The 23,299-nt window shown below is 33.2% G+C and overlaps 1 long non-coding RNA gene across 1 annotated transcript; it reads right to left on the reverse strand.

The window, feature by feature from the left end:
• Positions 1 to 420: 420 nt before the first annotated feature.
• On the reverse strand, positions 421 to 22,852 carry LOC124888630. The gene is made up of 2 exons (XR_007047162.1): positions 22,666 to 22,852; positions 421 to 679 (listed from the first exon to the last, which is right to left on the reverse strand). It is a non-coding gene; the product is annotated as an uncharacterized LOC124888630 (long non-coding RNA).
• Positions 22,853 to 23,299: the final 447 nt, after the last annotated feature.

Below are 23,299 nucleotides of genomic sequence, written 5' to 3' on the forward strand. Positions count from 1 at the left end.
CACATCCCATGGGTTAGACGGACCTCTTCTTCTTGAGCATTTTGCTTGTTGATTTTACAGGGAGGCATAGTGATTTTTCTGAAAGACGAGAAATCATTGATTAGGGAACACATAGTCTTAATAGCACGAACTAAATCACAAAGAAGGGAAACATTCCTAAACGTCTAGTAGCCTCCCGTTTATAAGTATGGCATACTACAACCAATAAATAAGAGTCTACCCGACACGAATTTGCAGATACCCTTAGATCATGAGCCGTTCTCTAATACCAAGTTTATCATGACCCAAATCGAGGCCTTAGCCGTGACGAGCATTCCGAACCATGAAGGCCCGGACGCCCTTCTCTACCTGTAGTCATGCATAATATTCATACAATAAAAAAAGATGCGGAAAATATAACTTAATACGGAATCATGGTCATACTACTCAATTTAACGATAAAGAATTTAAATTTAAAAAACTCCAGACAACATCTAAACCAATCTGTGAAATCTCTATTACATGCTAAAGTACCAACTGCCTGAATTTGGGACAAGGCCCCCAATAGACCTAAAACAAAATAAATAACATAGTCTTGAATAAATAGGCCTTCCAGAATAAAGAAGGCTCACCACTGCACAATTTACTTCTCTCTGAAGTCTCTACTGCTTAGTCGGACCTCTAGATTGAGCCTCAGACCCTAAAAGGTAGGCGGTCAATACAATTGTATTGGTACGCAGAGCAAATCCAAAATAATAATTTTTATTCAACATATATAAGAGTAATTTAAAACAGTTCATAAATATATGATATGATAAGAATCACATGGGCATATTTAAAAGACTCTAGAAAATCATCTGAACTATCTGTGACACTCTTTATTTTACTTCTGCGCTAGTTGGTATACCCTAAAACTCTGAAATTCCATGGGCTATATGAAATCTGCCCTTAACTCGGCAGCCAAGACCCCAACCCAAGTTTGCCGCAAGGGTTCAAGTCTCTGTCTCTACTATGTCACAGGGCACTAGGCTAGCGAACAATAATACACCCATGTTGGCAAAACATGATTTTAGGCTCAGAGTTACTTGAACTCAAGTCTTCTTCGGGAAACAACCTAAACCTCTTTATGCCAAATTTTTAACTCTTTAAAACATATCATTCTCTGAAATCAAACTCTGAAAACTCTAGCTCTTTTATGGCATACATTTGTATGGTATCGTCATACCATTGACTTGCAAGTCGTATCTTTGAGCCATCAATAGCATATCAAATTCTCTTCTTTCAAAACATAAGGTTTGGGACCACCATATCAATAAATCATTTCAAAGAACTCTTTCTTAAAACTCATGTAAACACATGCAAGAAACTCTTTTTTTCAACATTTCAAATACACAAGGTGGTCATGTCAAAATTCTCAATCACATGAAATTCTTTCTCATTAAAATAAGGATATATTTATATCAAGAAACTCACTCTCATCATATCTAAATAATGTTCAAATACTATGATATTAAGAGAACCACTTTCAAACCATAAAACATGCATTTCAAATCTTTCCCGACAAGACCATAAACTTCAATTCATAACAAGAGAGGGACTTCATAATTCTCTCAATCAATCTTAAAAACTCAATTTCATACATATACATATGAGTATAAATCAATTTAAGGGTAAAATCCTCAAGGCTAAAACATTAATAGCATTGAAACATTCAGGATGCATAATTTAAAACATAGATTCCAAAACCCCTTTATAATTTCATGCTTGGTAAACTCTAAATCATATTCAAGTGTTTTAACAAGCCCGGATAGTTTTAGGATAAACCCCTCATACCTTAGGTTATGAATTTTGGATGAACGTTTGCTTTTGGGACTCTATTTGTGTTTCTAATGGATGATTCTTGAAGCCCTCGGATTGGGAATTCCAATTCCTGAATCAATTTTAAGAATTGATGGTTAAATCCTGAGTTCCCTTGGATTTTTAGGTTGAAACCCTACGGAGTGTTCTTGATTAATTTTGAGGAAAATATCAATAAAGTGGTGATTTGGGAGTATAATCTCGTGTTATGGATAAAAAGGGGTGGGGAAATGACAAAATTGCCTCTTTGGACGCGGATTTAAAAACAAAACTGAAACAACTGGGAATCAACGCAATTGGCGATGCGGCGCATTAATGCCATTGACGTGATACCCAATGCGTCGCGCCCTAATCGAGCCAAGCCTCAGTACATTTTTCTTGGCAATTCCTGTACAAAATTGACCAACACGATGGGCGACATGGCGCGCCAAGATTGCATTGGTCTAGTATTTTGTGACACCAAACAAGGTCTAAGCGTGGTCCGAAAAATCCTAAACTTTTTTTAGATGTACTTTCGACTTAGCCCATCGTGAATCAACTTAAAAATTAACTATCGGAGGTTGGAAAGGTTGTAAAATGAATCCTCAAAGATTTGGAGCTCAAAATGAGACTAAGTCCTTTTGACACTTAGAAAAGTTTTCAAGTTTTCAACTCTATAAGCATGCTACTGGGCGATAACACATGGAGGACTTTTGCGGGGTGTTACAAAAATCTTGATAAGTTGCATCACAGGTTTTGAGCCTATAGATTTTTTTATGTTTAACTTTTCTGCGTTAATTAAATGTGACATCAAAAAATTCTTGCACTTTAAGATTTTCATGGTAATCTTCCACCTCAGGAATATTAACGAATGCCTATCTTGTCTATAGACTTTGACGAGTAAAAAAAGTCAGGATTTCAAGTTTATGAATACTAAATGACAAGCCTTTTTTGCTTAGTGGACTCGACATACATTATTCATACATGTTAACTAAATTTCTTAATATAACAAGCTTTATAGCTTCTATAACAAGCTTTAAGCTGAAGCTATTGAATTTTGTTGAACCCGTAACTTCAAATATTATAATTTCACCCTTGGTCTTGAATCTTACGATATGGATATGACCAGGGATAAAATTAGCATACAACTACCCACAATATTAGGCAAAATATAATGTTAAGCCTACCGCATCAATAATCGTATTTCCATTCGCCTCAACACCAAAAGCATTGTTTTACGGTAGGGTAAACTGGACATTAAACTTGACACGGCAAAAGCTTACGAGATGCAACTGAAATTTCTTAATTGTTATTATGAGAAGGTTTGGATTTGCAGAAAAATGGATAGAGATCTTATTTGGAGATCTATCTCAATGTTTGGTACTCAGTGTCAATAAATGGTGTCCGTGTTGGGAAAACAAATATTTCCATCCAAGATAATATCCACACAAGTAGCAATAACAGGAGAGTAACAACGACAACAAATATTATAATGTGGTAAATAAAATACCCAATGGAGTAATATAATAATACTTATTACAACTTGGCAGTGTCAAAAGACTACTACACTTTATAAATGAAACAACACTCTTTTTATTTCTCACAACTCACTAAAATATTACTCCCACACTATTATCTCACAGACTATAGAATATCTCTCTTTTTCTCTCTATTGCTCTCTCAATTTTGGTGTGTTTTGCAATGATGGCAACTTCATTTATTTATAGATGAATATTCAAGCTTAAAATAAACAAACACAATGTCACAACACCAAATTACAAATTCATGTTACAACACCAATCCATGTCACCACATTAGGCATGTTGCAACACTAATTTTCTTCTTATTTAATTTATTTTCATTATATTTGATCCCACAGTCCGGAGATTTTTTTTTTTTCATTTTCTACTAGATGAGTTAAACAAGGGACTGTGGTACTATTATCTGTGCAACCACCTATCATTTATTAATCAATACAAAGGGTCCGTCTCCCAATGATGGTCTTGATATTGGTAATGATGTTGAGTTGGGTAATCCATTCTTGCTACGATGTGGTCTATGATTCAAGTTGAATTAGAGTTGGTGAAAATAGGTGAATTCAGAAAATTCTCATTTCAGCATTTGTTCGGCCTAATATGACTTGCGGTGCTTCTGCTTGGTGATATGTGCTTATGGGTATTCATTGCAGTAGATTTAGTATTGGATTGACCATATTCAGGCTAAGGTTGTAGTTCTTTGAGTTGCCCAAGTTTTGGCTATCAACAGTATTGTTTGCAGCCTTGGTGTGTTCTTGGTTATGTCTCGATGCATTATGCCCTTCGGCAGGTGTGGATTTGATTGCTTGTGTCTTCAGACGGTGGATTTAATTTCCATCAAAAACATGACAGGGTCCTTACATCACTGATGTTGCTCAACTACGTCAAGCTTATCAAAGATGTTCTGGCCAGCTGATTAGCATTGATAAAAGTCGTTGTCTGGTCGGTAACAAAGCCACTACAAATCAAATTTTGAGGTTCAAAGAGACTACAGGTTACAAACAACAAATTGCCTTTTATGGTTGCTAAAATTATAAGATTACTGGATGGCATGGTAAGCTACTATCCGTTGGTGGAAGATTTGTTCTGATTAAGCATGTATGTGCTACTAACCACCTATGGTAGCTTGTTTGCAAATTTGCAAAGTTGGATGTTCGGAAAGATATGGCAACACCAAAAGTTCCTTAAAGAGGATTAAGTATCAAATCTCGTCACATATGAAGTGGATATTGAACAAGTTGCAGCCTGATAAGAATTGGGCATTGGACTGGTTTTACAAATTAGCTCATCAATTAAAGTTAATATATATGAGTTTAAATTTTATGCACAGTCAGTGTATCAGTTTTTACATCATCAAGGTAATTTTAGTGATATTTAACCATAATAATCTATTTTTAAAAATTATAAAAAAAATATCAATAATATACCCAAAAAAGGGATATTATAATCCACCTTGATTCCAACCAAAATTATTTCCATAGCCAAATTATTTTCTTTTCCAAATTGAATAGATTATGAATATTTCTCTATGCTTCATCGATTCAAGTAAGTATCAAAGGTTGGGACCTTATAAAAAAATAACTTTAAGTAAGCTTCAAAGGTTACTACAAGTTTCTTCTTCTTAGCGGTATGTCATCATATATTTCAAACAAATTCTAGATTGTTTTCTTGTTTACTAGCATAACAGATGTAATCATTGATAGTGAGAGCTTATTAGAAGCTAAGATTCATTAAGCTATAATTGGTTCAAATACCAATTGTTTGAACATCATATGAAAGATGCAGAACAAACACTTCCAGGAAAAGATAGTACCATCAAATTCTATAACTTTTGGTGAATGTTAAAGTAGTTAATACTACTTTTGGTTTAAGAGCCATGAAGCTTAGATAGTAAAAAAAAAACTCTTCTGAATACATTTTCATTAGCATGTAAAATTCACCACTTATGGTGTAATTGAAAATTCTATAATGAATCAGTATAAAAGAGTTATGGTGGTAGAAGAAACTATTAGGATACACTATTAATCATGTAATTTGTATTATAGTATTATATTTTCATCTCATGTAAAGACTATTTATTATATTAATAAAATCTTTGTTTGAATAGATCATTGTGTTAACATGTGTGTCATTTGCTTATTTAGTAGATAATTTTGTGTATGGAATATTCTAACTCATGCACGAAAGATTAAAATTGTCGGTTCTTATAAGTAATAAATTAACATTCACAATCAAAGATGAGGTAGGACAAACATCTTGATGATTGTAGCACAAGATTAAATATAATTTGGTCTTAATTATGGGAGTGGTAATATTTCGACTTCTTGTGCTAGTACATTTCGTATGTATGAACGGACCAATTAGAGACATTTGTTTTTGTTCTGAATATTAATAAACGGCTTCTCTAGATCATTACATGACTTGTACTCTTAACCTTGATATAATTATTATGACCTATGTGGTTTGTTTTATCATTTTAATCTATTAAAATGTGAGACTCTTTTGTGAGTCAACATATTCCTGATAGGTTGGATGATGATGAATCACTTAGTGAAATATTAATTAGTTGATAGAACCATATCTCAGACTTGAGATAGAAGACACCCCTTTATGGTTGCTTATAAGTTTTCACATGAAAACCCTGCAGGTGGATTTTGTATCCGTCATGTGAAATAAGTTAAGCATTATAAATAAAGGATTAGGTTAATCAATAAGTTAAATTTTTCAGAGAATTTAATTTAATTGATTGGTGTACTAACATGGGGAGTTAAATAAGATGTAATGGTAGATTTTGAAATTAAATCGAGGAGTGCAATTACAGATTTTTAGTGAAATAATTTATAATTTATTATGATATGATAATTCATTCATTACCGAATTAATATCATAATTGGAAGCCTCAGTTAATAAATCTACGGTCCCTACTATGCCTGATTAACTATTCAATTTTGGAAAGGAAAAGGATTATTTTTAGAAGAAGTAATATTGTTGGTCTTTTATATAAAGGGTCCTTAATATCAATAAACAAGGTTTTTAATACCATTAAAAGGGCTGAAAATGTTTTGCTCTTAATAGGGCTAATTAAGAAAAAAAAATGTTTTGCCCATTTCGTGCCATTAAGGTAGAGATACTGGCTAAAAAACGTTTATCTTTTCCCTTTCCTTTTTCAATAGAAGATTGGGATAAATAAGTGAGTCTTTTTCAGTAAAGAAAAATAATCCTTTTCCAGTAAAGAATAAGTCACCTGCCCACACAAGTGTTGATTGAAGAAGTTAATCAGAAAGTAGTAGAAGATCGCAGTCTTGGAAAGCAAAGCGTTGAATGAGTTTTGTGAAAGCTTCAAGAGGCAAGTTTTCTAATTCTCGTTTTGGTTATGTTATCTAGATATTATGTAAGTTATTAATCCTTTAGAATTATTCTTCCATTGTGCATGTTCTAACAATTGGTATCAGTAGTCCCTATCCATCATTCGGGGATGCATGATTCCAAGGGGAGATAATGTAACACCCCATAGTAACGCTCTATTAACGCGTTTAAAAATGACCTTTAAAACCCCCGTAGTGATGGTAGACCATGTGTAGAGTTGTGAGAGGTGTAGAGGGTATTTTAGGACCTCAAAACTTAGTGTGTGTCGCAATATAGGACCTACACGATGGCCATACGTCGCATCGTCATTGCCTACCATCACTGGAAAGACTAGGCGATATCCTAAGCGCCACCCATCTGGGAGCGCGCCATAAGATAGGCTCCGCCCACTTTGGGGCTAGGACATGAGCTAGGCATCACCCATATGGTGGCTAGGCCATAGGCTGGGCTCTACATAGCCAATACATAGAGGAATATAGGCTCTGTTTTGGTGTTATTTTAAGGGCAACAAGGTCTTTTCACATCCCATAACCATACCTAAACACTCTTGGACTAAATTAAAGTCCATATTCACATTATATCACTCACAAATCCTTAGTTCATCTTTCTTAGGCACAAGAGGAGAAAAACAACCTAGGGTTGAGAGATTTAGCCTCAAGAGTCAAAGTTTTTCAATGTTTCCATCAGTCTAAGTTACGTGGGGCTATCCTAAATCTCATGGGAATGGGTTTTGCAATCTTAACAAGCTTTAAAGTTATATATGTATGTATATGTAATGAGGTTTAAGAAATTGTTTTAAGAGCATGCATTGTGAAACCAATTCGACGAAATTATGTAAATGTTATAGGGTTTTTCCATAAGTTTGATTTATATTCTCGTGTATAAGTGATTTGAATTCGAAAGATGATTTACTAATGTGTATTGTAAAATTCCACTCCCCAAGATGAAATTTACAAACTTTGGATGATATGGATTATGAATTATTTTGAGAGCATGACTTAAGAGCCCCTTGTTGATCATGAGATTTATATTTAACTAATGTAGGGGCTAGTTTATGAATGATGACAACTTCTTTAGTCTTAAATATTTCTTTAACCATTGTGCATGTGTTGAATAAATGGAATGGACACCATATTTTAATGTCCTGTAAAGAGAATGGGTTTGCATAAGTTTCATATGATTTTGATAACAAGAGCCCACTTGTGATCTGATAAATCTTTGGTAGTCATTTACATATTTTAAATGAGAAGGGCTGTGAAATTGATATGACATGAATGACTTGCAAGTCTAGGTATGACGATACCCTGTTGTGATATGCCCTTAATAGAATCATGAAAGAATTGTTTGTAAGCATGAGGTATGTTTTTAAGAGGCTAAAATTCGGCTTAAATAGAGTTACATGATAACCCAAAGAAAGTATGAGTTGAAAGACTCTATGATGTAAACCATGATTTGCCGACACGGAATTTTGGTACCCTACTTTGTGATCTTATGTACCTTGTATTATGTTATCCCAATTTGGGACTATAGTTAGGAGCTCTGCTTTGTGATTTCGTGCCCAACTATGACATGTTGATTTGATCTGGGGATTTTTGTACCCTGCTATATGATCTTGTATGTCCCCTCTTACTGATACTCTAATCCTTCTGGCAAACCTAGATTGGGGGCTTGGTCGCCGAGTTGAGGGCGAATTTCATATAGCCCGTGGAATTACAAATTGTAAGGTGTACCATCCAGATCAATAGAGAAATGAAGAGTTGAATCATGATTTGAAGAAGATGTTTTGAAGCTCATCAAATTGTGTCCATGTATTTTCAAATGTTTTATGCTGACAAGTTTTCTATGAAATGTTCTCACTTATGTTGTATAAAAATATTTTATTTTTTTGGATTGTTCTACGTATCAATACCTTGTGTATTGAACCCCTATATTTCAGGTTGTGAGGTTCAGTCTCGTGATCTCGCTAAACAGTGGATTGTTATCGGAGTTTAGAGCTGGTGAGCCTTCCTTACTTCGGAAGGCATCTTTTAACATGTGTTGGTTTTCTTCTTATTTTAGTTTATGGTCTGACTGGGGGGCTTGTCCCGGTTTTTGACAGAATGTTGTTTTAGGTAGAGACATCGTAGACTGGTCACTACTAGAAAATCATAAATTACATGGGGATTTTACTTGGGGATAATATCACAGAAAATGCATGTGAATTTACCTACAAAAATATTAAATTCCTCAACATTAAAATATATTACCTGTGAATTATATATTTGTAACAAATTTTGCAGGTAAATTTGGCATCATATTGCGCCAATTTCATACTTGCGAATTACCAAGGGAAATGTATCGGCGGATATTTTATTTCTAGGTAAATCCGCAGGTATATGGACAAATATATTTATTTTTTAAATCCATAGAAAAATCCCCAGGTAATTTATCCTACGAATTTACGTAGAGATATTTTGAAGGAAATTTATGTAATGGATTTTATTACCTGAAAAATTATTTGGGGATTTTGTGCTGCGAATTTTGATGGGGATTTATTCTTCGGGATTTACTGCGAAATTATTACTTATGATATTACCTGGGCAAATGTATCGATAGGTATTTTATCTCTAGGTAAATGCACAGGTATATGGACAAATATATATATATATATTAAATCCTTAAAAAAATCTCCAGGTAATTTTTCCTATGGATTTACGTAGAGATATTTTGGTGAAAATTTATGCAATGAATTTTATTACCTGGAAAATTATTTGGAAATTTTGTGCTGGGAATTTTGCTGATAATTTATTCTTGGGATTTACCTGCGAAATTATTACTAGCGACATTACCTGAAAAAATATATCGGCGGGTATTTTATCTGTAGGTAAATTCACATGTACATGAACAAATATATATATATATATATATATAGTTTAAATCCATAGGAAAATTTCCAGGTAATTTATCCTACGAATTTACATAGAGATATTTTGGTAAAAATTTATGCAATGGATTTATTACTTGGGAAATTATTTAGGGATTTTGTGCTGCGAGTTTTGCTAGCGATTTATTCTTAGGGATTTACCTGCGAAATTATTACTTGAAAAATTATTGGCAGATTGTGTTGCTATAAATTTAGATGAAATTATTTCTTGGAGATTTACCTATGAAATTATTGCTTGAAAAATTATTGGGGGATTGTGTTGCTACAAATTTAGCTGAAATTATTTTTTGGGGATTTACATAGGATTTTTGTGACTGAAAATTTTAAATGGAAAAAGGATAAACTTGAAGAATAAAAAATATAAAATAAAAAAAATTAGACATCAAATCGGTGGACACGTATAATCAAGCAAAAGATGCTCTTAGTTTATTGATATAGATAGTATCACAGATGTATTATCGGTAATTTTAAATTTTATTTTCATAGTTTGTAGGTGTCTATTTCGAATTATTGTAATCATTGATTTTAAAATAATATATTATGTGACGTATTTTTATTTATACAATTTATTCATAACTAATCTGAGAATAATTATATTATTTATTTTACTATTTTTATTATTGTATTAATCCGCAACTTTAGTCAATTTAATTTTTTTTAATTTATTTATTATCTAGCCAGATTTTTCCAATTTATAATAATTTTAGCCTAATTTTATCCAATTTATTACAATCCTAGCCCAATTTGTGTCCAATTGAAATCAATTTCAAATTCCATTCAATTTTTTAACCAAATTGTTAATCTTTAGATCTCAGTCGTTGATCAATATTCATTTATTATTATTATATTTAAATAGTATCCTAAGTCGATTCAATATTCTTCTCAATTTTATTTAAATTCTTGCCAACCTTATATCTAATTAATGTCAATTTTAATTTGAATTCAATTTGGTTCATTTTTAAACCAAATTTATATCAAGTGTTATTATTTTCCTCATTATTATTATTATTATATTATTTTATTTATATCAAGTCTTAATATCCGTCGCTTTTTTCACGGATTATTGTGTCAACTAATTAACAAATAATATATATTTATATTAATTTTATATAGTTACTATATTTATATTTATATTATTATTACGTTCTTATGGGCTTTTTTCCCGCATTGTTAAGTTTAAATAATAAGACTGTCATGTTTCTTGTTTACTTCCGCATTATTATAATAGATGAGTTATGCTTACGATTACAAAGTAAGGGATCTCTCGGGCCTTCATGGTTCGGGATGGCCGTCGCGATCAGGGCCTCGGTTCGGGTCATGATAATAAGCAAACCACAAACAAAAGAAAACAACAAGAACACACAAATTTTACGTGGAAAATCTTGATGGGAAAAACCACGGGTAGCTGCAGAGGAAATTCACTATGAAAGAGAGGAATACAAAGTGGAGACAATAGTCTCAATTTCGTGTATCTAAAATCACCTGAAACAGCCCACTAAATGCAATAATATAATAAGTGCGTATAAATAAATCCAAGGACCAATCCCTACTCTACCACCACAGACCCCACAAAAAATCACAAACATGGGTCGCACCACAAACTTTTCGGGGCCGGATCAATAGAATTCGGGTCACAAACTCAAACATCAACTATGTCTTTCCTTGAAATTAGAGATTCCACTCCTAGTTGTTCCAATGCAGATTCGAAGGGGGAAATTTCATTTTTCAAATTGATTTCTTGTTCCTCAATTGTTCACTAATTCATCTCTGCTTTTTCTAGGTTAGCCTTCGACTTTGAAATAGAAGCATCAATTTTAATGTGATGGTGCTTGAGATCATTGTAACGCTCCTGGCTTTCAGAAATCTTATCGATCACGTTTACCTTCTTGGAAACATTACTAAAATAGTCATCTCCCAACTCTTCGCATGATCAAAATTTGTGAACAATGATCGAAGATTTTTCTCCAATTCCTCCAAAGCATGTGCTTTCTCAACCGAGAGATTGAGTGATCCATCATATATAGGAAGGCTGTCTATCATTACTACTTCAATCATGGGGTAATTTCATATCCTCCTTATTCAAATAAATTTATTGGCTAAATCGAGGATTTAATTCCCAACTTATTCGCCAACGCCTGGCCATGAAATTTCAAGTTGGGAATTGAAGCCTTGATGTAGTCAATAAATTTCTTTGAATAGGGAGGATATGGAATTACCCCATTATTGAAATAGTAATGATAGATAGCCTTCTTATATATACAAGATCAACTAATCTCTCGGTTGAGAAAGCACTTGCTTTGGAGGAATTGGGGACAAATCTTCCATCCATATTCACATATTTTCCGCAAGCAAAGAGGCAGGAGAATGGCTATTTTTGTAAGTTTTCCAAGAAGGTAAACCTGATGGATAAGCTTACTCAAATCCAGGAGTGTTACAATGATCTCAAGCACAATCACATTGAAATTGATGGTTCTATTTCAAAGTCAAAGGCTAGCATAGAAAAAGCGGAGATGGAGAAGAGAGCAATTGAGGAACAAGAAATCAATTTGAAAACTGAAATATCCCCTTTGGAATTTGCATTGGAAGAACTAGGAGGGAAATCCCTAATTTCAAAGAAAGACATGGTTGATTCTCTAATTACTCAAGCAAAGGCTAGTTGGGTAGACTGTAAGCAAAAGATAATTGACTTGGGAATGTGAAGTTGTCATTGACATCTTTAATGGACTAAAATATGTTTTTTATTTACTCGAACTTACTTTATTGCTGGTTAATTTGAACATGATTTTGTTAGTTTATGGATAGTTTGAACATGTGTTTGTTACTTTTTCAATTGATTTTTTTTCTTATTTTTAATATTTGTTAGGTAGAAAAAAACTATTATTTCTTAAATATTTAATATAATGTAGGAAAATCCTATGGAGTGGAGTGGTTATGGTGATCGATTGAAGGTGGGGAGGAGACCCATGTGGAATGGCTACACACATGACTTGTTTTCCCTATTTTTATAAAAAAATTCATTTTCTTAAAATTTAACAACTTGTTTAGGGAATATATTTTTCGAAACATTTGACCAACTAACCATGAAAATTGGTTGCTTAGCTGTAAATTGGGACAAACCTGACTGAACTTTCTTTTAACTTAACATTGATGGCATCCAGCAGGAGCAGGACCTATCTATAGAGATGCTCATGGTAATATTGTTATGGCTTTTGCATCTATCCTTGGGAAATGATAGTAGCAATGCAGCTGAAGCCAAGGCTACTTTACAGGGGCTGAAATAATGTACACAAAATGGAATAGGTAATCTTATTTTGGAAGGAGATTCAAGGTTAATTGTTGAAGGAGGAGGATCAGCTGAGCCGTTGAAGAAAATAGTGTTGAAGAAAACAGTGTTAACTGTTTTCTGGAGAACAGTTAATAAATAACTTTATGTATTGTAACTAATTAAGTTAGTTAAGCAGTTTAGCTTCTAGACTCTTCTGTAATCAGCTATGTATACATGCTAGACACTCTATGTATCACACATTAACAAGATTCAATCAATGAAAAAACTTTCACTCTTCTTTGCATTTCCTCTCTTCTTTCTTCTTTCTCATTTCATGTTACAGAGTTTATAATTCAAGAACTCTGTTCATGATATCAAAGCAATCGATTTGAATAGTTCATCTTCACTATCAAGTTTCGCTTCCGCTATTACAAGTTCTGAAACAAAAGAGATAACACAAAATTCTGTTTAAAGAATCTCAAGAAATCAATTCACAACAGTGGTGATGCCTTCTAACAATGGTGAAAATATTGAGGAACCTTCGAGTTGAGCAAATGGTGACACTGAACTCAGTTGAAATTGACTATAATCATCCACTGTTCTTTCATCCCTCAGATGTGCGTGGTTTGCTGATTATTTCTTTTCAGTTGACTGAAACTAAAAACTTTTCTATGTGATTTTGATCCATGAGATTGTCCTTGTTAGGAAGGAACAAGTTAGGAATAGTAGATGGTTCATGTTCTAAGATAAATTTTCCTCTAAAATGGGTAACCACTAGGAAAGAGTGGATGCTATTGTTCTTTCTTGGATCATGAGTCCAGTGGCTAAGAGCCTGCTTGGAGGAAATATGTATGCAACTAGTGCACAGGCAGTTTGAAGTGATCTTTGTGGGATATTTAACAAGATTGATGGGTCAAGAACCTTCAATATCCATAAGAAAATTTCTACTCTATATCAAGGAACAACCTCTATACCCTCTATTACTCAAGATTGAAAAATTTATGGGAACTGTGAAACTTCAAAAGATTATGTTGCTCATCTTCGGAAATTGAATTTGTTTCAATTCTTGATGGGGTTAAATAAATCATATGTCTAGGAAAGAAGCCAAATATTTCTTATGAATCCTCTACAAACCATTAACCAAGCATATGCTATGATAATCAATGATGAAAGTCAAAAAGTTGTGGGTGCAACTGCTGGAATTCTTTGTTCTAATCCAACATATATAAGGTATGAGTATGCTATGTTTTCAAGAGGAAATGAGCTCTATCCTAAAGGAAATGAGACAACAAAGTTCGTCAAAGAGGACAACAGAACCAATAATTCAAAAAGAATCACACTTTTTATTGTGAAATATTCAAAAACAAAGGTCATACAAGGGAGAATTACTGAAAATGCTCGGTTACCCTATTGATTTCAAGTTCAGAAAGAGAATTGGAACTAGTGCAAGTGCAAATGCAGCATGCGATGCTAATATAGAGAATGCAGGACATGTGCAGAATATTCATTCAGCACTACCTCAAGATACTAGCACTACAACTGCTGTTAATTCCATGTTGGGAGGATCTGCACATCAGCCCAGTCCATGCATCTTCACTAGTGAGCAGTATGCTCAAATTCCGCAGTTACTTACTAAAGAAGACAATGTTAAGTACTTAGATCATGGTGCACGTAAAATAGTAGAGTCAATCGGCTCGGTCCATTGATTATAGACACCGGTGTAACCAGTCTCATGGTTGTAGATCTCAGTGCTTTAGTCCAAATATTTATAACTATGACTAATGTTTCAAAGATAGTATATTTACAAAATGGTGATATATCGATAGTCACACATATTGGCTCAAGTAATATGTTTGGATAGGACATAACTACTAATATCTTTCACTTGCCTCAGTTTAAATTTAACTTACTATCAGTATCTAAACTCACTAAAGAGTTATATTGTCTTGGTGCTTTTTATCCTGATTTGTATGTATTTTAGGATCTTTAAGTGGGAAGGTGAAGGAGATTAGTAGAGAAGCTGATGGAATCTATACCTTTGCCAGTACTACTACAATGAATAATGTTGTGATAATTACTCAAACACCTGGTGCACCTATTGATTCAATTACTAAATCTATTTGTGATTCTGCTATTGATAGTGTCAACTTAGACTTAGTTTTATGGCATAAAATTATAGGCCATGCTTCAACCATTGTACCCAAAAGAATCCTATCCATAGATAGTAGCATATCACTGAATGTGTAGTTTGTCGTTGTGCAAAGCAAGTCAAACTTCCTTTTCCTGCTACATGTATTAAGACTTCTAACACTTTTGAATTTCTTTACATGGATGTATGGGGCCTATAAAGTTCCCACATTCGAAAGAAATAGATATTTTTTTATAATGGTTGATGACTACTCTAAATGACTTGGATCAATCTCCTTAAGCTTAAGTCTAATATGTGTGTATACATATCTCAGTTTATTTAGTTTGTTAAGACTCAATTTGATAATAAAATTAAAGTCATTAGTTATGATAATGGAACTGAGTTTATGAACTCAGTATGTCATACTTTCTTTGCAATGTTAGGCATCATTCATTAAACCTGATGTGCCTACAACCCCGAGTACAATGGAGTGGCTAAGAGAAAACACAAGAACATTTTGGAAGTCAGTAGGGCCTTAAGATTTCAATTTGCAATACCAATTGAATTCTAGGGTTTGTGTGTTAAAGAAGATGTGTATATCATCAATAAGCTACCCTACAGCTGTAGACACGTAATTTTGTCCCTCCCAAAAACCCAATTCATCTATTTTTACCTCGCGCTGTCATACACCCTCGCCCACGTGATTATCCCTCCATAAAATGACAAAAATAACAACCCTTAAAAAATTTTACCTTGTTTTAATCTTATCCTAACTAACTCACCCTACCTCACCTACCCTATACCCTCACCCATACCCCACTCCTTCTCCACGTAATCCCTCTCCCACATTTCTTTTCCATAAAGTAAAAGGCTTATACACACAAAGATTCTATCCAATTGGGGAGGGGGGGACCACTGACCACTAACATAATATATACAATATACACACTGCCATTAGAGGGGGGGAGAAAAAAAGCAGTGAAAGAAAAAGGGGGAGCACACACGGATTCCATTTTTATCTTGGAATCAGAGGTGATATACAGAGAGAGAGAAAGAAGGGACCGATTTTGTCATCATCTTCATGAGGAAAAACAAAAAATTGATATAGGTAGAAGATAGAAAAACACCATTAGAGACCGATTGTTCTTCTCCTTTCTTATCCATCGGCACACACCCCTGAGACGCCATTGTTTTTTGCTCTTTCTTTTTTTGCAACACGCGACACACAGTAACAAAAAGGGTACGAACACTCACACAGTGAGAGTAAATCAAAAGAATGAAGAGAGTTTGAGTGAGATCCATTCATTTTCTCGAGATATTCTGGCGAACCTTCACCGAAATCAGGTTAAGTTCGTTGTTTACTCGGTCCAAATCCAAAAACCCAATCTTCTTGTCATTTTCGTTGGTTTCTAGCTGAATCTGGCAAGAAACAGTGAGGTTGTCGGGATCTATTTTGGGACTTTTTTTTGCTGCCCCGTTTGAGTTCACCAGAACTCAGATTACACCAGATTCGATCTTCCGTCAGGTCGATTGAGGCTTTAGTTTTGGGTTGTTATTTTTCTATCCAAGTTGGATTCATCGCTGTTGAGGTTCTATTCGAAATTTCAAGTCCAGGTTTTCTTATTATAAACAGAAATCAATTATCGAAAGGTCCATTTTCTTTAACTCGTTCTCTTTTCTTTATCTCAATTTGTTGAATTGGTTACGAATATGTGTAGTATGATAATGATTGTTGGATTTTGTTGATATCATAATGTTATGGTTATGTGCTTGACGACGTGATTTTGGTGATATATGAAACAAATTAGGATAATTTTTTATGGCATGATTGATAAAAAAAAATGAAGTTTGGGGGTGAGAATGGAGAAATTGATAAAAGTTTAAATGTAGATTAAATTTGGTTTGTGGTCTTTTTTTGTGTTTAATTCAGAATAAGCATGAATGTGATTGATTTATGATATGTTGAAATGGACAAGCAATATAGGTTAGGGTAGTCAAAATTTAGGAGTGATGTGTTGATGGAACGCTTTGAATGTTTAAATGTGTGTATTGAACATTTTTTCTAGTTAACTTATTTAATTCAGATGTATCGTTTGGCCGGGGAATTCCCCGAGATATTTGTGTTCATTTATCGGGGAATGCCCCGAGGTATTTTTATTCTGAGGACGTTCGCAATGAAGGCCCGAGGCATTGGGTAAAGCACGGGAGCATAGTTAGGATTAGTGTAGGTTAGAGTAGGATTTATTTTTCGCATTTTTTATTTTGGACTGTATAATTGGACTGAACACTATATTTTGGATTTGTTTTGTTGGTGTGTTTGGTCGTTTTATGTGTTTCATGTGATTTATACATTTGTAATGTCAAATTAGCCAATACACCTCACTAAGCGACCGTGGTCGAACCACGGGATCAAGGGGTGCATAACACCTTCCCTTCGGTCAACAGAATTCCTTAGTCGGAATCTCTGTTCGCAAACCAGTTTTAAAGAGTCAAATCATTTTGAAAAGAATTTTCAAAAGGTGACTTGGCACACCAGATTATGCCAAGTGGTGAATATGAGTTTAAATGTAAGAAGTCCTTTTTCGGAACAAATTTTCATCTTTTATCTTTTTGATAATAAAAACCCTTTCAAACCTTAAAATCAATGAATTCTTTTTTCGACTTAGAAAAGGGGTGTGACAACAGCTATACTAGATCACATATCTCCATATGAGAAATTATATGAAAAAAAAACTACTATTATTCATATGAGATTTCTAGGTTTCCTGTGCTATGCTAAGACAGTGCAACAATCAGATAAACTACAATCCAGAATAAGAGAATGTATTTTAATTTGCTATTCTAAAACTCAGAAGGGCTATTTACTTTATGATCATGCTAACAAAGTATTTTTTGTCAACAGAGATATCAGAGAAGACATGTTTCCTTTCAAAGAAAGACTCTTGAAACTCAATATCTCATAGCTGCCAAACTCAATGAGACCGTAGTTAATTGGTTAGATATGGATCAATGCTCTCACATGATACATCAATTGTTCAAAGACCACCAGAGGAATCTAATGATCCCAGGGTACAAGAATATACTACACAAGTGAAGATTGATTAGGATCAAACACCAAACATATATCAAGTTGAGGATTATATACAAGTAGCTCAAAGAAAGACCACCAGAACTAGAAAGGCTCCTTTACGGCTCAAGGACTTTGTGTCTCTCAATATTCATCAGGAACAACCTTATGCTTTGGGAAAATACTTGACCTATGATACGCTGTCTCCTAAGTACCAGGCATAATAGAAAATTCATCTACTACTATTGAACCTGCCACTTACGGTAAAGCTGTAAAAGATCCATGATGGATAGAAGCAATGAAAATGAGATTGATGCACTTGAAGGGAATCAAACTTGGGAGATCACGAGTCTAACTGAAGGTAAGAAACTTATAGGTTGCAAATGGATCTTTAAAGTGAAGTACAAAGCTACTTTTGAGGGATAAAGTTTCAAAGCTAGATTGGTTGCTAAAGATAATAGGCAACAAGAGGGTGTTAAGTTTTAAGAGACATTATCACCTGTTGTGTGATGAAAACAGTGAGAACAATCCTTACTATTACATCTCAAAGGCATTGGTTCATACATCAAATGGATTCTTATAATGCATTTCTACAAGGTGATCTATATGAGGAGAGTGACATGGACCTTCCACAGGGATTCAAGAGCTAGGGGGAGAAGTAACTAGTGTTTAGACTCTTGAAATCCTTGTATGGCAATAAACAGGATCCATGGCAGTGGAATACCAAGTTATTTGAAGCCTTGGTCAAAATAGAATTCAAACAAAGTCAAATAGATCACTCCTTATGCATAAAGCAGACCAGTGAAGGTATTACTATTGTCTTAGTCTATGTAGATGTTATGTTAATAAGAGGGGACAACCTACGATTGATTGAAGATACAAAAGGAAAACTTCAGCAAGCTTTCAAGATGAAAAATTTGGATGAAATCAATTTTTCTGGGGAATTGAATTTGCAAGATCAAAGTAAGGTATTATGATGAATCAAAGAAAATATGCATTAGAACTTATGTTTGAGTCGGGACATGGAGCTGCTAAACCAACTGCTACACCTATTGATACAAACATCAAGCTCATTACTGAAGAATATAATGATCATGTCTATAAGAATAAGCATGAAGTCAATGATCCACCAGCAAATATGCATGCTTATAAGAGACTCATAGGGAAATTATGGCATCTCACAATGAACAGGACTGACATTGCTTATTGTGTTCAAACTCACAGCCAAGCCTTTCAGCAACCAAAAAAGTCTCACATGGATGCATCTATTAGACTAGTCAAGAACATCAAGAAGAAACTAAGAAAGGAGTGTTAATGTCCTGTCAGCCAAATGTTGAAGTCTCGGCATACTGTTATGTAGATTGGGCATCATGTCTATTCTCAAGAAGATATGTTACCGAATATTTTGTGAAGTTGGGAAAATCTATTGTTTCTTGGAAATCTAAGAGCACTATCTCTAGGATTTTAGCTGAAGCTGAATAAAGAAGCATTGTTGCAGCTATGGTTGAACTTGTCTGGTTACTAGGACTATTAGAGGAGATTGGGATTGATGTTACACAACCTGCTAAGATCTACATTGATAGTAAGTTGCCATGCAAACTGCATCCAATCCTGTATGTCATGAAAGGACAAAGCACATTGAAATAGACTGTCATTTCATAAGGGAGATGCTCAATCAAGGACTAGTAACAGTCAACTATATTTCTACTAATGATCAGCCTGCTGATGTGCTAACTAAGGGTCTCAATAGAGCTCAACATGAACACTTGTTATCCAAGCTAGGCATGCTTAATCTATTTGAGATTACCTAGCTTGAGGGAGAGTGTTGAAAGAAGGAAGATTAGCTGGGCCATTGAAGAAAACATTGTTGAAGTAGTGTTAACTATTTTTCGGATAATAGTTAATAACTAGCTCTGTGTATTATAACTAATTAAGTTAGTTAAGTAGTTAGCTTTTGGACTCTTCTATAATCAACTATATATAGATTCTAAACACTCTATGTATCACACATTGACAAGATTCAATCAATGAAAAGACTTCCACTCTTCTTCTTTGCATTTCCTCTCTTCTTTCTTCTTTCTCATTTCATGTTATAGAGTTCATAATCCAAGAATTCTGATTTTGTTCATTAATTATTGACATGCTAAATGGAAAGATTGATAAAAAAAATTATTTATGAGAAATTTATTAAGTCCCACACGAAAGGAGAGGATGCAGTGGAGAATGAACATATTTGTTTCCTAGTTACATGGCTTTGTGTTCGTTTTTTGCAATGGTTCATTAAGGCCAACAAAGAAATATAGCCAATTATTTGTTGCTCTTTTTGTTGACCTTAATGAACTATTGCAAAATATGTACTTACAAAGACACAATAATTAGGAAAGAGATTTTCAACCTCCTCTACACCCTCTCTTTTCATGTTGACCTCGATAAATTTCTCATAATATAATCTTTTAAAATTCTCACACTTTGGAAAGGTAAAGATTGAGTTTGAGACGTCGAGTGTTGCACTAATCACCTAGTCATGAGGCCTTTGTGTTGTTAAAGGCAACAAGGGATTTTTCTCCTACATGAGCATTATATGTATGTTTCATGTTAATTATTATAAAATTTGTATTATTGCATTGTCAATGGATTACCATATAATATAAATATTAGCATAACAAACACGCATTGTAATACAAAGTTATTTAATAGATTAGAACATATTATATAAGTTATTCGCTTAAACAAGTAACACTTATGAAATCATATTGTAATTTATTATTGGTTGTTTTATCAATAATAAATTGATATCATATCATAATGGCACTAATAAATTGATATGATATCACAAAGACAATTTTTTTACTTGTAATTGGTCATTAAGATATTGTTATGCCACCAAAATAAGAATGACTCATCAAAAAAATTAAAGGTACTATAAGGTTGCTTTGCATTATAGGTACAAATTTATTCAACATGTTATTATTTCTTAAATGGTCATTAAAATCTTAATTGCTTTAAAAAATTTAAGGCTAAATACCAAGATAGTCTATCAAACTTCACACAGTTTGTAAGTTAGACACATTGACTTAACCAGTGACTAGATAAATGTTGAAAAATATGTTCCAAGGGCACAAAAATATATATATATATATAAGATAAAGGTTTGACATACGAACAATGAACACAAGATTTAAGGCTTGAAACACGTGTGAAACATTTTATTTTATGTTCGCTTTGCACGTGTTTCAACCCTCAAATCTTGTGTTCGTTGTACGTATCATTAAACCTTCATCTTGTGTTCTTCTTCATATATTTTTGTATTCTTAATAGATATTTTCCAACAATCTAAAAAGGATATTTGCTCCCTCTTCTCTACGAGTTTGCTATGGGATTGTACGCAAATAGTTTTAGTGGATATGATAAGCCTATGGATTTCTGCACTAAGCAAACAGTGAAGAAAATCATATTGGAAAGCAAGAAAATGAACTACATCTTTTTGACAAAGAAAATATTATTTTGGGAAAAAATGTAAAGAAAGACTCTTGAAAAAATATTTCTGTAAAAGATACATTAGAAATAAGAGGATGTTGGATTTAAATAGAATAGGTGAAAAAAACAAACAATAAAAAGTACACTACGTATTATTTAAAAGACACTTCATCAAAAAATATCCCTCTTATAATTATTAATTTGATTTAAACAAAAATCTGACAATAAATATTTTAACTTGGTAAAAGTTAAAGTATCAAATTTACAAGCTCTGTCAAGTTTGAAGACCTACGTTGGTAAATTTTCTATATATTTTAAATAGACACTGATTTAATACATAAAATTTGGTTAATTTTCAAATCTTATAAATAAGAAAAATAATTAAATAAATATTTTCTTAGGTGTTAACTCTATTTAAAAGGATAAAAAGGAGACGATATTTTGTTGCAAGGCTTACTTAAAAATTTGGTAATAACTTCAGTTTAAGTTTTTCATTTTACCTTTCATGCTTGTGACATTTGGATGAGCTTATAGCATTTAACATAAGTCAAAAATCATAAGTTAAGAATTCTAGCTTAAAATTTTGTCTTATTTTTTTTGGGGGGGGATTACAATCAGGCTTAAAAGTACTTTTTTATTTTATTCAAATAGTATAAAAATCCTAAAAGCAATTTTGACTTAAAAACTATTAAATAAGTCAATTTGAATAGACTTTAAGAAATATACTAATGAATGTATGTACTTACTTTATCAGAAGATGAGATACTACCCATATTAATTAATTGGGGTAACGTCTCTCACTTAATTATTTAATTATTAATTATCTATCTTTATTTAAGCACCATATGTGGTTAAGTACTTGTTGATGGTTGAAATCTCTCTCATCAGAAATAAAACGGCAAACTGTTGGATACTGTGAAGCTAGCATACATGTTTCTGTCAAATTGATTTACACAAATAAAAATATGACAAATTCAGAAAGTGCACATTTTGTTTTAATGTTTAAAGCTAGAGTGTAAGCGAATCTTAATACATGTAAAGATCTGGAATATAATAATTTTGTAGAGAGGGGCGTTGCATAAAACATACCTGATATAGAAGACATAATCTTAGAGAAAAGCAAAAGCATTAATTGCAAATGTGCTTTCTCTCGCCAGCGTTAGTTGTAAACCTGATTTCTCTCACCTTGTCCTAGCTTTACTTTACTATCGCCGACAGTGATGGAACAATTATAAAGAATGCGAGGCAACAAAAATTACAACGAATATGTGGTAAACCTAGTGGCTATTGGAGGATCAATTAAGATATTAATTAACACTTCATCTGGTACGTCCATCAAATAGCCAGTGTACGAATGAGATTTATTCTTTTTATGGGCTTTACATTAATTGGGCCACAAATAAAATAATAAGTTACATTCTTCCACTTGGTCCAATGACCACATAACATTAATGTTTGATGACATAAATATTATTAGGGCTTTAATAAACTAAAAATTACACAAATTCACAATTTATATTTTCAATATTATAAAAAATTTCAATTCTCTAAATATATTACAAAAATTCCAACATATACACAGAATGCTATGTATATGTCGGTTATGTTATGTATATTAATAGGGAGAGAGTAAAGTAATTAAAAAAGTGAGAGAGAGTGTAATTACTTCCAAAAGGGTTGGTATTTATGTTATTTATACAATAATAAATGGAAGAATAAAGGT

Source organism: Capsicum annuum, chromosome 11 (assembly GCF_002878395.1).
Source record: "Capsicum annuum cultivar UCD-10X-F1 chromosome 11, UCD10Xv1.1, whole genome shotgun sequence".
Classification (NCBI taxonomy): domain Eukaryota; kingdom Viridiplantae; phylum Streptophyta; class Magnoliopsida; order Solanales; family Solanaceae; genus Capsicum; species Capsicum annuum.